We start from the raw sequence: 14,187 nt of genomic DNA on the forward strand, positions 1-14,187 counted from the left end.
ATGTACAGGATATTTGTTGTGGCACGGTTGTTTTTTTGTTTTTAATCCTTACCTGAGGATATTTTTTCCATTGCTTTTCTGAGAGAGACGGAGGGGGAGAGGGAGAGAGAAACATCAATGTGAGAGAGGCACATCGACTGGCTGCCTCCCACATGCACCCGACTGGGGGCTGGGGACTGAGCCTACAACTGAAGTACCCACCCTTGGCCAGAACTGAACCCAGGACCTTTCAGTTCATGGGCTAACGCTCTATCCATTGAGCCAAACTGGCTAGGGCTGTTGCAGCAATGTTGTAATTACCAAACTAATACTTAAGGTTAAATAAACTAGAGCCCAAACTACTCAGCAATTTAAAGGAATGAACTATCTATATTTACTGATCACATATAAAGGTATAAGACATATTATTAAATAAAAAAGCAACTGCAAAACAAAATTAAAATTATGATACCATTTATGATTTAAAACTATATTTCCATGTGATGTTATATAGGGTTATACATTTATAGAAAATTTCACAAGCAAACATTGAAAGCTGATAACTGATTATCTTTAGGATAAAAGTGGGAGGTCAGGGAGGACTTGGTATTACCAGTATTGAACTTTTATAGGAAATGTATATGTTAACTAAAAATCTAAATAGAATTTAAAGTATATATAAAAATATATAAAAAAGGTCAATGTAACATTTTTAGGGAAGGATAATAACACTCTGACTTGGACTTGAAGGAGATGAAAACGATCCCAGCAAATGATTAGCTTAGATGGCCTAAAGGAGAATAAATAGACATTGAGTTCAGTTCCCCAGTTTATCTAAATACCTAACCCAAACTCCTTAAATTTACAGAATGTGTGTAGGTATAGTCATATCAACACTGGCAAACAAGTAAAGTTAATATCAGCAGACTAGAAATTGTGTGTTGCATCCAGAAGAAAGAAATCATGGGTTTTGATGGAGAAGAGTTGAGGAAACCCAAAATACGAGAAAAAACACTGAGAAGATAAGACAAGATCCACTGAAACTCTAAAAATAGAATGAACAAATACCAAGAAGTGGACAGAGCACTAAGGCAATAAAGTGGATAATAATTTAATTAGAACAGCAGCCCTAACAATTGAATTAGAAAAGCAGTATTAACTTGAGGCCAATATCCTCAAGATGCATTCCAAATAAAGTGATACACCAGGTGGGAGAGAGTTCCTGGGGAGGGTATAGTTTGGCTGCATGTCTCTCTCAGACCTCTAAAGAAATAAGGCAGCCCTGTCCAGGAGGGAGAAACACTAAAGATGCCGCTGCCAGAGAAAGGCCCTTCTTACTTTAGCCACTAGGAACTCCAGCGTGCCTGCCTGCTTCATGCCCAGGCACCATAAAGGGAAGCTTCTCCCAGTAGACAGGCTGTTCCCAGTTATATTAGCCCTGCAATCAGCTTTGCCATTCAAGGGGAGAATGAATCAGCTACCAGATAATCAACTGAGTTTCTCATTCAAAGACATAAATGGACAACAAAAGATCATCAGATATTTGAGGAAAAGCAACTAAATGAAACAGAGGACCAAGAGAAACAAACAAACAAGTGAATATACAAACTGACCCCAGAAGAAGCAGAGAAAATTAAAGGACACAGAACTTAAAAAATTATAATTCTAAGTAAAATTTTCATGGGGGAGAGTGCAAAGAAAAGTCAATAAAAGTTTATTAGGAAAAAAAAAAGCAACATAGAGAACATGAAAGAATTTTACAAGTTAAAAATATAATTGCCCTTGAGGATGTACTCCAATATCTAGGTGGCAAACTGAACAAGAGGAAGACAAAATGGGATCCAGAAAACAGAAGCCTCTGTCCAGGACAGCACTGAAGGGAGATCCTAGGAAAACAGCTATGCAACATGCCAATAAATAGAGCAGTCAGTACAGAACAGGGCAGGAGGGTGATGGTGAGAAGGTAGGTAGATCCTCAGGAGGAGTGACTTCAGGAAAATGACAGGGTTCTCAAGAGAATAGATGGTGTGATGAAAAGTATGATGTGATAGTGAAGGAAAAGGGAGAAGAAAGATGATCTGAATATTAAAAAGAAAAAAAAGATGGTCCAATTTTAAGCAATTAATATTAGAAAAGAAATTCCATTTGTCCTTGATTTTAGGTTCACTAAAGGAAGACTGCTACTCACTATGTGGGTTTAAAATAGTTCTTGTATAACTTACAAGACATTAGAGCAGGGGTATGAAACCAAAGTAGGTCAAATCTGGCCCACTTCTTGATTTTTTAAAAAATAAAGTTTTATTGGTACATAGTTTTGTTCATTTATGTACTGCCTGTGACTGTTTCTATGCTACAACAGAATTGAGTAGTTGTGACAGAGACTATATGGCCCACAAAAGTACTTATTAACTAGTTCTTTATAGAAAATGTACTCCTGCATTGGAGAAACATAAATAAAATGTCAAAATTCCATCTGCTTAACAAAAGGCAGGAAAAAAACAGAACAAAAGAAAAAAATAGTACATAGAAAATATCAAATAAGATTGTAGAATAGCTTGAACATACTAATAAGAAGTATGTATGCGTTAAATTTGATTTAAATTCTTCTATGCTTAGACTGGGAAAAAGTACCCTATGACACAGTTTATAAGCAGCTCACTTGGAACAGTGTGCCATAGAAACATGGAAAATGGTGAAATAAACAAAAATGTACGAGCAAAATGTGATCTGTAAAAATAATGCAGAGGATTCTGGGGAAATGGTGGAGTTGAGAGCACCAAGAATCTGTCTTCCCACCTAGACAACAATTGCACTAGTAGAATCTGCCTGGTGTAACTAATCTGGAACTCTGGAGTCAATTAAAAGTGTTAAAGATTTTGTTTAACTCATTAATTAATGAGAGAAACAGTAAAATATTACTACTGGTTCAAAGGAAAATCCAACAAGAAAAAAATATGTAGCCATCTTAAAAATTGACAAATGGTTGCGAACTGGCAAAATTGGTCAATATCTGTAGGGCAACAATCAGTTGCATTCCTCTGGACAGTATTTGCATTTCTATAAACAAGATGTATTTGCATTACTATAGTTTTTCTAATTTTCTAAAACTTACAGAAATGTAAAGCAGCTCAAAGACCAGGAAAAGTGCACTAGACAGGGCATCCAGTAGGTTTATGTCTCCTTACACTAATCAGCACTCCCCCCTCTTCCCCCCCCCCATGCTTTCCAAAAGTGTATTAGAATGTGAGAGTCTAAAGGGAGAAGTTTGGCATGGCTGAAAATGATCTATCGTAAAGGCAAGGAGCATTCGATGTTGGGGATGGTTCTCTAGAACCTGTGACTGCTACTTAGGTGGCAAATCAGAATTAAGATAGCAAAATCAAACTTGCTGATCAGCTCACTTTAAAATAGGGAGATTATTTTGGATTATCTGGGTAGGTACGAGTATCCTTAAATGTTAAAGAGAAAGCCAGAAGAACTCCGCCTACTGTTTCTGGCTTTGAAAATGGAAAGAGGCCAAGAGCCAAGGAATGTGGATGGTATCTAGATGCTGGAAAAGGCAAAGGAATGAATTTTCCCCTAGAGAATACTCCAGAAAGGAATGCAGCCCTGACTCCTTGATTTTTAGCCCAATGAGACCCATTTCAGACTTGTGAACTACAGAACTGTAAGATAATAAATTCATGTTGATTTAAGCCTCTGACTCAAGATCCCTGTGATTACACCAGACCCACATGGAAAATTCAGGATAATTTCCCCATGTCAGAATCCTTTCATTTAATCACATCTGCAAAGCCCCTTTGCCAGGTAGGGTAACATATTCACAGGTTCTGGGGATGTGGGCGTCTTTGTGGGGCCATTATTCTGACTATCACAGAACTACTGTGACTGTCTCAACATTTTTCCTAGCATTTTTATGTTTTTATATTTACCTAACATCTTGAAAGAATTCCTTAGTCTTTCAATTCACTAATTTGATCATTTATGTTCATTCTGTTACATAGTTCATCAGTTTTAAATCTCAGTAATCATGTTTTAAATTTCTGAGGACTCTGATTTGTATGTAGTTTGTGTGAATATCACCCCTTGTCTCTGTCTAAAAATACAAATACAACTTATACTTTTTAAATATTTTGCTCTATTTTCTTAACTCTTTCTTTGGGAGTTAATTCTTCCTGTTGTTTGAGTTTATATTTTCTCTACTGTAGGTTTTTATCCAATGGTTGGTGACTTCATTTTAGATGAATGTTTAGGTAACATGGTATTATTTATGTTTAGGATGAATTCTCCCCACCCCTGCTAATCCAAGTGAGGCTTTTCATTTCCATTTCCAGGGTTGGAATATAGGTTGTGCTTTGGGAATTTTGGTGGTTGTAAGAAAGATGGGGAGAGAGGCTGCAGGCTAGGCAGAGGGTCTTTTAGATTGTGCAGTAGAGCACAGGGGTAAAAGGTGGACTCTAATATAAAGTCAACTGGGTAAATCCTGGCTCTGTCATTTGCAGCTATGTGACTTTGGAAAATTTATCTAACTGCCCTGTGCCTCAGTTTCCCTGTCTCTAATATTGTGAAAAGTAGTACCTCCCTCATAGAATTGTTATGAGGATTAAATGTCAGTTCATATTAAGCTCCTAAAACAGTTTCTGGCATAGTAAGAATTCAATTCAGGATTAGCTGTTGTTTTCTAGTAATACTCAGTTTGTGAACATGTGCACTTGTGGTTTCATTTTATTATTTAAAAAATTTGTATTTATATGTGTGTTTTTTAATTGATTTTTTTAGAGAGAGGAAGGGAGAGGGAGAGAGATAGAAACACCATGAGAGAGAGAAACATTGATCAATTGCCTCCTGCACGCCCCCTACTGGGGATCAAGCCCAAAAGCTGGGCACATGCCCTGACCGGGAATTGAACTGGTGTCCTCTCAGTGCACTAGACAACGCCCAACCAACTGAGCCACACGGGCAGGGCTGTGGTTTTATTTTTGAGCAAATGCTGCAGTCAGCTGATCCAAGCCTTTTCTTCTGCCAACCACCTATCAGCAGCTGCTTCTCTTAGTTCACACTGTCTCTGATTGTGAGATTATTCTCAAAGGAAATTCTTCTCTGGCCTCTGATTCTTCTCCAATTAACAGTTTGATTTATAGCCCTCTATGAAGTTACTGTCTATATATAAGTATATATAATGTATACTATATAGTGCCTTATACATAAAATTCTTTCCGTTTTTTTCCAAACACATTTATCTACAACTTTCTTTATTTTAATTACCATATTTTAGACATGTTTTTACATCAAAATGTATATGAGTTTCCTTTAAGAAAAAAAGATGCAAATAATTTTATAAATGGTACTGGGGCAACAGTTTAGGTATTTGGCACAAAATAAAACTAATTAAGGAATTAAATATCAAATGTTAAAAGCTATCCAGACAAAAATAGAAGTAAATAACAAAGAGAACTCATTGTAAGGAGGAGGGGAGATTTATTTGACCACATAAGAGTTCTTCAAGAAAGTGGACTGAGTCCACATTTTATAGCCTCTCCTTCATCCTAAATCCCATTGAAATGACAGTATATATATTAAAAACAAATTATATAGCAACTCTGGAGATCTGGGAGGACCCCAACAGCAAGACAGGGTAGCAAGAGATTTCTAGAACTCATAAAGCTGAGACAAACAGATTAATCATGAGACAGCAGAACTGAGGGACTGGTATAGAGGCAAAAGAGGGTCCTCAAAAAAGAAAAAAAGAAAAAAAAGAATTTCCCCAGGGAGAATTGGAGAATAATCTCACACCAGAGGCTGTAAGGACTAATAGCCTGAGCAGTTTACAGACAGTTGGCTGAAGATCTGGGTCAGGACCAGCCATTCAATATTTAATCTTGGATAAAATCACAAGTGTAAACCTGTAAACTGGAAATTCTGACTCAGGGGACTCAGAAACCTCAAGGTACCTCAATAGTTGTGGGGGCTGGTATGGATAATTTGTATCATAACACTATTATTGGAAATAATAGCTAATATATAGTTAATAATATGTTTTGTCAGTGCCACACTGATTTATTTTAACTTCATAATATGTTTAATAGTTTGTAGAATTAGTTTCCTCCTACCTAGTCATTTTTGAAACTTTCTTAGAGATTTTTCCTTTTTCTTTTAATACCTTATTTAAGAGTTTACTTATCCTCCAATTTAAAAAATAATGCATAAAGTCAATTCCAACTTGACTTTTTAAAGATTGAGAAGGAGCAGATAACAAAATTGCCTCTGGAAACCTTTTTAAAAAGTGTTTCAAATATGGTGAGATTTTGGTGCTTGTTTGTTTTCAAGTAAAATCAAGAGTGAAGAAATCATATTTATCTGAAACATAACCTCTTACATCATTTAAGTTAATTGGATTAGAAGACAAGTTAATATGTGAGACATTTATCCTTCTGAAACAAATATAAATCCCGAACATGCCTTAGTGACCCACATCCCTCCTGAGGTTTAAATCCAAGCAGTCACTTTCAGTTTAGGTTCCAGTTAAGGTTTGATTCGGCCCATACAAGCAACGCAAGGCCTGTGCACAGAGTAATCAGAGCCAGAGACTTCCACTCTGTGCTTGGTAAAGTCAAGGAAACATTTGGGGAGTTCAAAGAAATCTTACGAGTACCAGAACCGTATAGGCTTGCCTTTGGTGTGAGCAAGCCTAGTTTGTATTAGATGAAGTTTCTAATTAAATGTACTTAGGTCTATGTAATCATTTTTGAAAGGAATTCAGTGAAGCAGAATTTTAATGGTGCAAGGTGTGAGTGTGTGTGTATGAGAGAGTGAGGGAGAGGGAGTGAAATCAAGCTATTTAAAGGTTGTAACACATGTGTACTTACAGCCAGGAAGATATATTACTGAAGCTGCCTTTCTTTGTTCAGGAAAAAACAAAAAGACATTTTAATAGCCCATTTCATTATATCAACGTAAGATAAACAGGCATGGCTGACTGACCTTCAACACTACTACACGTGATGGTTCCCGGGGAAAAAGGAGTTGGTCACATTTGCAGAGGCCAAGGAGCCTTTTGGGAAAAGTTTGAAGGAGATCCTGATTACTGAGGTGCTCTAATCTAAGGTCAGGTGGCAGTAAGACAGCAGAGGACTCAGAGTAAATCTTCTGGCAGAGAAAAGGCTGGAACTGGCGCCTGGCACTCCATACCAGACCCTGGGTTGCTGTGGGAACCACTGCATCATATCACACCTTGTGTGTAATTACCTAAGCATCTTAGGGCCAGTATGTGCTTCCTCCGTTTGTCCACAATTAAACTCTAGGGCTGTTACTAAAGAATTGGTACCGAGAAGCCCAGGTCTGCCATGGTGTGGCACAAGCACAAACTGGATAGGGAGCCAAGAGGCTGTTTTTTCCTTCGGCAGCTGGAGAAGCCACTCTCAGAGCAGCAGCGGGGGTGTGGGTGAGGGCCCATCCAGGTGTTGATGGATCTGACTTTATAAAATATTGGGTTCCTTCTTAAATATTAAAATAATACAAAATTCTGAATACAAAATTGCTAGAGCCCCTCCCAGAACCATGGAAATGGCTCCTTCATGTGAGGGCTCCGGAAGCTTCAACTGGGTTAGTTTCAGGTTGGGTGGGCCCCTGGGAGGAACTTCCCTCAGTGTGGTGGAGGCTGCCGCGAGTGGGTACTTCTGCCTTCTAGAATGACTCAGGGCAGGAGAGAAGGAGCTGCTGGTACATTAATGAGATGTTTTATTTTCCCTCGGTGAAGGCTAGTAAGGACAGATCCCTAGAATTCAGTAATGAGGAGGGAAATAGACATTCATAGCATCATGAAGACGGGTGTCAACTCAGTCCTATTATTTTGAATAAGAGAAGTTTCCTGTGCTGTAAGCTGGTAAAGCAGGACTCACTTAGCTATTGTATCTCACATCAGTACCTCTGAAGTTAATGATGTACTTAATTAAGAATGGAAATCAGTTAAACAGTTGTAATAGCAACTTGTCAATTAGTAAAAGTGTATTTCCACAAAGTTATAAAAATACTGCTCTTTCTAACATGTTAGGGCCACTCCTATAATGCGTCATTGTCTTCATGCTGATGATGTGACATTTTCAACTGAGTGCAAGTCAGCCCCATCTTCTGTGCCCTTTATTTCAAGGCATTCTTTTCTTCTGATTTTCCCAGTTCCCAGTTAATGTACCCAACAGCGACAATTATAAAATTATGTTATCTTTCTAGCTTCATCTTTTGCTTTCTCTTTCTCCTCCATAGCTCAGGAGTTATTAAGGCCAATAGAATTTATCTTCTAATGTCTTTCCTATTTGTTGCCTCCTTGTATCTCAGTGTTAGATTCTAGGCTATTGCAATGGCTTCAAGCTCTTCATAAGTGTCTTTCTAATTATGTCTTTATAATGCTGCCAGAGAGGGCCTTTCTAGAGCACAGCTGTGCTCATGTCATGGTTAGCACAAAAACTTTTCTGATTCAATAGAGTTCCAACCTACTTTTTTGTATCATCTCCTACCTCTTCAGGCCCCACGCTCCAGCCACGTGGGACTACTTGCTGTTTCCTGAGTGTGGCATTCATTTCATGCCGTCCGACTGGGATGCACTTTCCCTCCTTTTCCTACCAAATGAATTCCTACTCTTTCCCAGTCCCAAATTAAATTTTAACCCTTATATTGTTATTTTTCGAATCCCCTTCATTTGAATTAATTACTCCCACTTTTATGACCCCATAGCTCTTTTAAATTATTTCTGTTTCTTCAATTTGAGCATTTCTGTCATTCTGATTCTATAATATTGTGTTGTATACACACGTCTCCACCACTAGGCTGTGAGCAGGGCTGCCGTGTTCATTGTTGTCCTCAGTCCCTAACGTGGAATCTGGCCTATCCGGAGCTTGGGGAACACAGCCACAAGTGTTGGCAGAGTTTTCCTTTATTCACTGTACCCTCAACACCCACAGGAAAAACGTCTGAGTTGCAAATGGGATTCCAAGACCACCTCTTTTCTTTCTCTCTCCTTCTTGCATATCTTCTACATGCACACACCATTAATCATGTCTCGATGCATTGCTTCCCTTTTGGGTACTCAACTCTATTCTGTTTTTACTCTTTTTCCAGGGGTCTTAACCTCTAATTCTAATAATATTTAGCTTCCAGGGCTCATCTCAAATTTTGTTTTTAATAAGAAAAAAACTCTAGTTCTGGATATTAGCCTCCCTTTCATTCTATTTCATTTTGAATGGACCTCACATTCCAGAGAAGCGTTAGCTATTTGAGTCCAGTGAAAATAAGAAATGGTTTTTGACATAGCACAGAATCTGCTTACAGATAACTTAAAGAACTAAATAAGAGGTGAGCTATTTTCTGAGTTGTAAGTGATTTTTAAATTGCTCGTGAAAATAGAAGAGACTTGGCAAAGAAACCAGATGACTTTGAGGGGATAATGGGTGAGAAAGCTTTTCTCATGTGGAGTAGCTATCATATGAGATTATAACTTAGCTGTAGTTTCTAGTGATTGAAAGATATCTGTGTAATGAAATGTGGGTTGATAGCTTTAGTTCATTTTCCAATTGAGAAATGTCAGAATTTAAACAGGCCCCACAAGGCTGTTGGAAGCTCTGTCTTCTAAAGGAGAAACTATTGAGTGAGGAAAACTGACTTGGTCCTGGGTTAGCAACAGCATCATTTTCCTGAGGGCTGGCTTAATTCTTCATTCTCTCATAACTTAATCATTGAATGTGGAGCTTACACGGTGCTGACCAGGACGTGAGTAAGCAGAAAGGACAGGTAAGCCCCGGCCGGTTCGGTTCAGGGGTCAGAGCATCGGCCTGTGGACCCTTGGGGGGGGGGGGGGTTGGGGGAGGCAACCAATCGATGTGCCTCTTTCACGTCGTTGTTTCTCTCTCTCTTCCCCCCACCTCCTCCTTCCCTTCCACTCTCTCTAAAAATGAATGGAAAAATATCCTTGGGGGAGGATTTAAAAAAAAAAAAAAGGAACTAGGTAAAACAAGGTGTTCTGACCTAATAAATAAATAAATATTTAAGATCCTGCTTTGCTTAGATGTTGTCATTATATGCAATTTTAATGGTCAAATGAATACTTTCTTAATCTTTTTATCTTAGGAATATATTGGTGATGCACAAATAACAAAGTGAAAGCATTCAAAATCTCCTTTCCCTCTCTTAATTGCTTTAGAGGTAATAAAAATTCAGGGGAGTGGGAACATTTTAATTGAACTCAAACAATCCAGTTTTAATTTTAATTAAACCCCAAAATATTTTTGAAAGCCTGTTAAATGCAAAGTATTATATGTGGTGCTGACAAGACTGCAAAGCTATTATAGGGCTTTTGTGAGAGAAAAAAGGAAAAATAGAAAAATGTATGTAGGGGCTGTTTGTAAACTATATAATAATATTTAAATATCAGTCATAATAATAATTATCATTATTATTAAACAGACATCCTATGTACCAGAACTCGTAATGGGGATATAGATTTCTAAAAGATTAATACTAAGAAGGCTAGGATCAGTATACAACCAAATTTTATAGAAATTATGAGAGAAAACAAAGTTAATTTAATTTAGAAAAATTTGGAAGGGGCCCTTCAAAGAGTAACGTATAAACTATTTATATTTAGAAATCACCATAAAGAAAAGATATGCTGATGCTCTCAGTGTTTCTTTATTGTTTTTCATATTATTTTGTCAATATCAATGTTTAAATGTACCCAATAAAGAGTCACAAAGAATTATTTTCTAGGTTTCTACTTTTTTATAAAACTGCTGAGTTGTTTGCCTTTGGAATATTCCTTCCCAAAAGAGAAAGCCAGAGGAATGTTAAGAATGTGTATTTGTGTTCGTTCTGAAAATATTTCTAGACAGATATACATATACAGATATACATAGATGTGTGCACAGTGAGTTTCTGTCTATCGGGCCAAGCTGACCTCTTCACTAGAGAAGCATGTGCACCTATATGGATCATTCTTCTTAAATGCTACCTGATCCTTCTGCTTTATCAAAGGCGGAGAAGGTAGAAACATCTGCCTATGATAATAGTTAATGTTTACTAAGTGCTTATTATTTTTCATCACTCTCCATTTAATTTATCTAATTCTCATGAATAACTTATGAAGTAGGTATAGTTATTATCACTCCCTTTTTATAAAGTGATTGGGCTGGGATTTGGACCCACGATAAATGGCTCTAGTGCCTGTGTTCTCCATCATAATGCTATATTTCCTCTCTCCAAGTGGTGACTATTCTTAGATCTCTATTCTTCCTAGTGCTTAAATCATTCTCTGGATGTTGCTTAGCTACTTGGGGAAACTAAGTTTTCTGTCTGGTTCATTACTATACTATTTCCAAGCAAAGTAGATGCTTTCTGTCAAAGTGAATTTCCATAAAGTGAATCAGGTTTTAGAATATCCTTATAAAATCAGAACTATATTTTTCTTAGGGAAAAATATTTCTCAAGAAGTAATGCTACAAGGAATGTTAAAGGGTCTTCTTTAAAAGAAGAAGAAAAGATAAAAATATGAATAATAAATAGCCATAAGAAAGGAAAAAAGAAGTAATGATAAAGTTTTGGTAAGGGTGGGGATTAAGATGGTAGCTAGCCCAGGTTCATTTGGAACCAACAAATGATTTTTTAGTTCCTGTCTGAGGTGGTGGTATACTTTTTTTTGTAGTACCCTGTTGACTCTGGAACGTCTCCTTTGTCTCCACTTGCTCCCCTCATCATTCCTGCGGGTCCTGGTTCATACGCCATAAATATCCAAACATCACTCTGCCCCTGATTTGATTACCTTCACCTTTACAGTTCTCAGAATCTTTTTGTACGCATTTTCTGGTATTTCTCTGGCATTTGCAGTGTCTAATTCAGTTAGACTGTTACCATACATGTCACCTTTAACTGCTACTATATTTATCTAACAGGCTTTTATTGAGAACTGTGGTGGATTGAATAATTGTACTCAGTTCTGTCCTACTATTTTCACTATGTAGCTCCCATCTTCAAAATTGTTTGAAAGCCCCTGATGCTAAAACTTGAGCCATGACTTCCATATCTCAGGAAGCTCAAGAGAGGGAGGGAGCAAGGAAGGCAAAAGAGGAAGGGAAACAGATCTTCACTGGATTTCGCTTATATCACATTTACTAGAATTTATTATCATAACTGGTACAAGAGAGCCTGAAAATTTTAATCTATAAATGCTCACATGTGTTGCTGTCCTGAATTAAATCAGTACGTTGCTACTAAGCAGAAAAGGAAAAATAGATGTTGGAGAAATCAAGTAACAATCTCTGCTCACTATAGCTCTTTCATTCTAGTTGTGTTTCACAGTTCAATGTTTCTTAAATCAGATATATTGTACCAACATTGATATATGCGTTTTTCCTGAAAACCCACTATTAAATCAATAGAAAGCATTATTGATTTAAAAAAACCAAAAAACAAAAAATCTATGGGCAGTGTATCAGTTTTCTTGATGAGAATAAAATCAGAGCACAGTGAGTTTTTTAGGATATGGTCAAACCTTGTAAATTACCCCTGCCTCATGAAAGGAAATATAATCTTTTCAAGATTAAAATATTTGGATCTATCAGACTCAGTGTCTATTCAATGAGAGAGAAACTCTACAAATTTTTGCTAGCATTCTCTCACCTCACCTCCCAAGAATGGGTCCAGTTATGGAAACTTTGGCATTTGCCATCTCTGCTCTGGACCTGCTCCTTTGTGATTACCCTCTAATCACCTTGATTGCTGAAGATTTCCAGCCAGGTTAAATTAAAGCATTTCTTAGGTTGGATGACTTCTACAGATGACTACTTGCATCCATTATGTGTTCATTTTAACTAGTTTAACTACCAAGGCTCATCTCACTTTCTAGTTCTGGGGATTCCCATTTCATTCAAATATTTCTGACATGGGCCACATTCCTTAACCCAAAGAGGAGTTCCTGGTGTATGTAATTTGGAAAAACACTTGCAGTAATTCTTTAATTTCTGAAGAAATACCATTCACAGAGTCATTGATTCAAGTATGAAGGGAAAAGATAAAGATATACATTAAACTTTGTGGTCTATTTCATAGAATCACTTAGGAAATAAAGTGTTGTGTTTCCTATATTATCCCTGGAATATATAAATACAGAAGTTTGTTGAATTTTTTCTTTATTTCTTACAAGTAAATACTTTTTTTTTTTTTTTTGGTGAGCTTTAGATATAGTGTTTGAGATCTTTGAAGTTGCTTAGGGTCACTACTGATAAGAATAAAGCTACTAGAGTTCATTAAAAATAAGATATGATCAATTTTAAGAAAATCCTGATTTCTGCCATGTGAAAATTTTGAGGGAAAATTGTCATCTTAGAATCACTAAAATACAATAACTTAGCAGGATATAATGACAATTACTAGTATAACATGTAAACCATAGATTGTAAAGCCTAAAGGTAGAAGAATATGTAAAACAAGGGGGTGTAGAGTCTGTAATTTAAAATATTAGAGTCTTTCAATTCTAGAAAATATGAAATATGTTTGTTTGCACACAGTTCATGTGCATCAAAGAATTATTAAGGAAACTTACACTCTTTATACTTGTACTTACTGGAGACTAAGAAGGTAATGGCTGAGAGTGAAAATCAACATTCTTAAAGGCATTGAGTTAACTAGCAGGTATTTAACTGCCTTTGCTGAACCCTCAGAAATTAAAGAGGAGAAAAGTCAAGCTCCTATATTTTATAGTTCTTGAACTTCTCAGGTTCACCCTTTAATTTATCATAGAAGGAATGGATTTACTAAAGCATCCCTCGAAGTGCCTATTATGTGCAATGTAGATCTCTATGGCTCTCAAAAACCATCTTGTGTTTTAATTTCATTATTTCTTCATAATTCATGTTTTTAAAATTCCATCACCTCCCAAAGTCCTGTGAACTCGCTATGAGCACACAAGCGTTATTTAGTATTTACCATGTACCAAGCACTGTACCAGGAAGCAGGGATAAATGATAAATTCTTTTTGCCCATCAAATGAACAGTCTTACAGGGGAGACAGTTTCACTTGTGCTGTAATAGCACTTCTACAGCTTGTGTGTTTCATAGTGAGTCCAAATAATGGGCCAAAGGAGTATAAAATCAACTTTACCTGAGGGGGTTAAGGGCAGGAAATATGCCACCTGGGTCTTGAGAATGGAAAGGAAGGAATTTAGCAGG

General features: G+C 37.0%; 1 long non-coding RNA gene and 1 pseudogene across 1 annotated transcript in view; one reads left to right on the forward strand and one right to left on the reverse strand.

Annotated features, from left to right (window-relative positions):
* Nucleotides 1-11,878, reverse strand: part of LOC148093078 (small ribosomal subunit protein uS13 pseudogene) — a 32,863-nt pseudogene extending 20,985 nt beyond the window's left edge.
* LOC107532847 (uncharacterized) overlaps nucleotides 1-14,187 on the forward strand; it is a 195,751-nt gene that overhangs the window by 48,543 nt on the left and 133,021 nt on the right. The gene's annotated exons all lie outside the window — the stretch shown is intronic.

Source organism: Miniopterus natalensis, chromosome 5, assembly GCF_054644295.1.
Source record: "Miniopterus natalensis isolate mMinNat1 chromosome 5, mMinNat1.hap1, whole genome shotgun sequence".
Lineage (NCBI taxonomy): Eukaryota > Metazoa > Chordata > Mammalia > Chiroptera > Miniopteridae > Miniopterus > Miniopterus natalensis.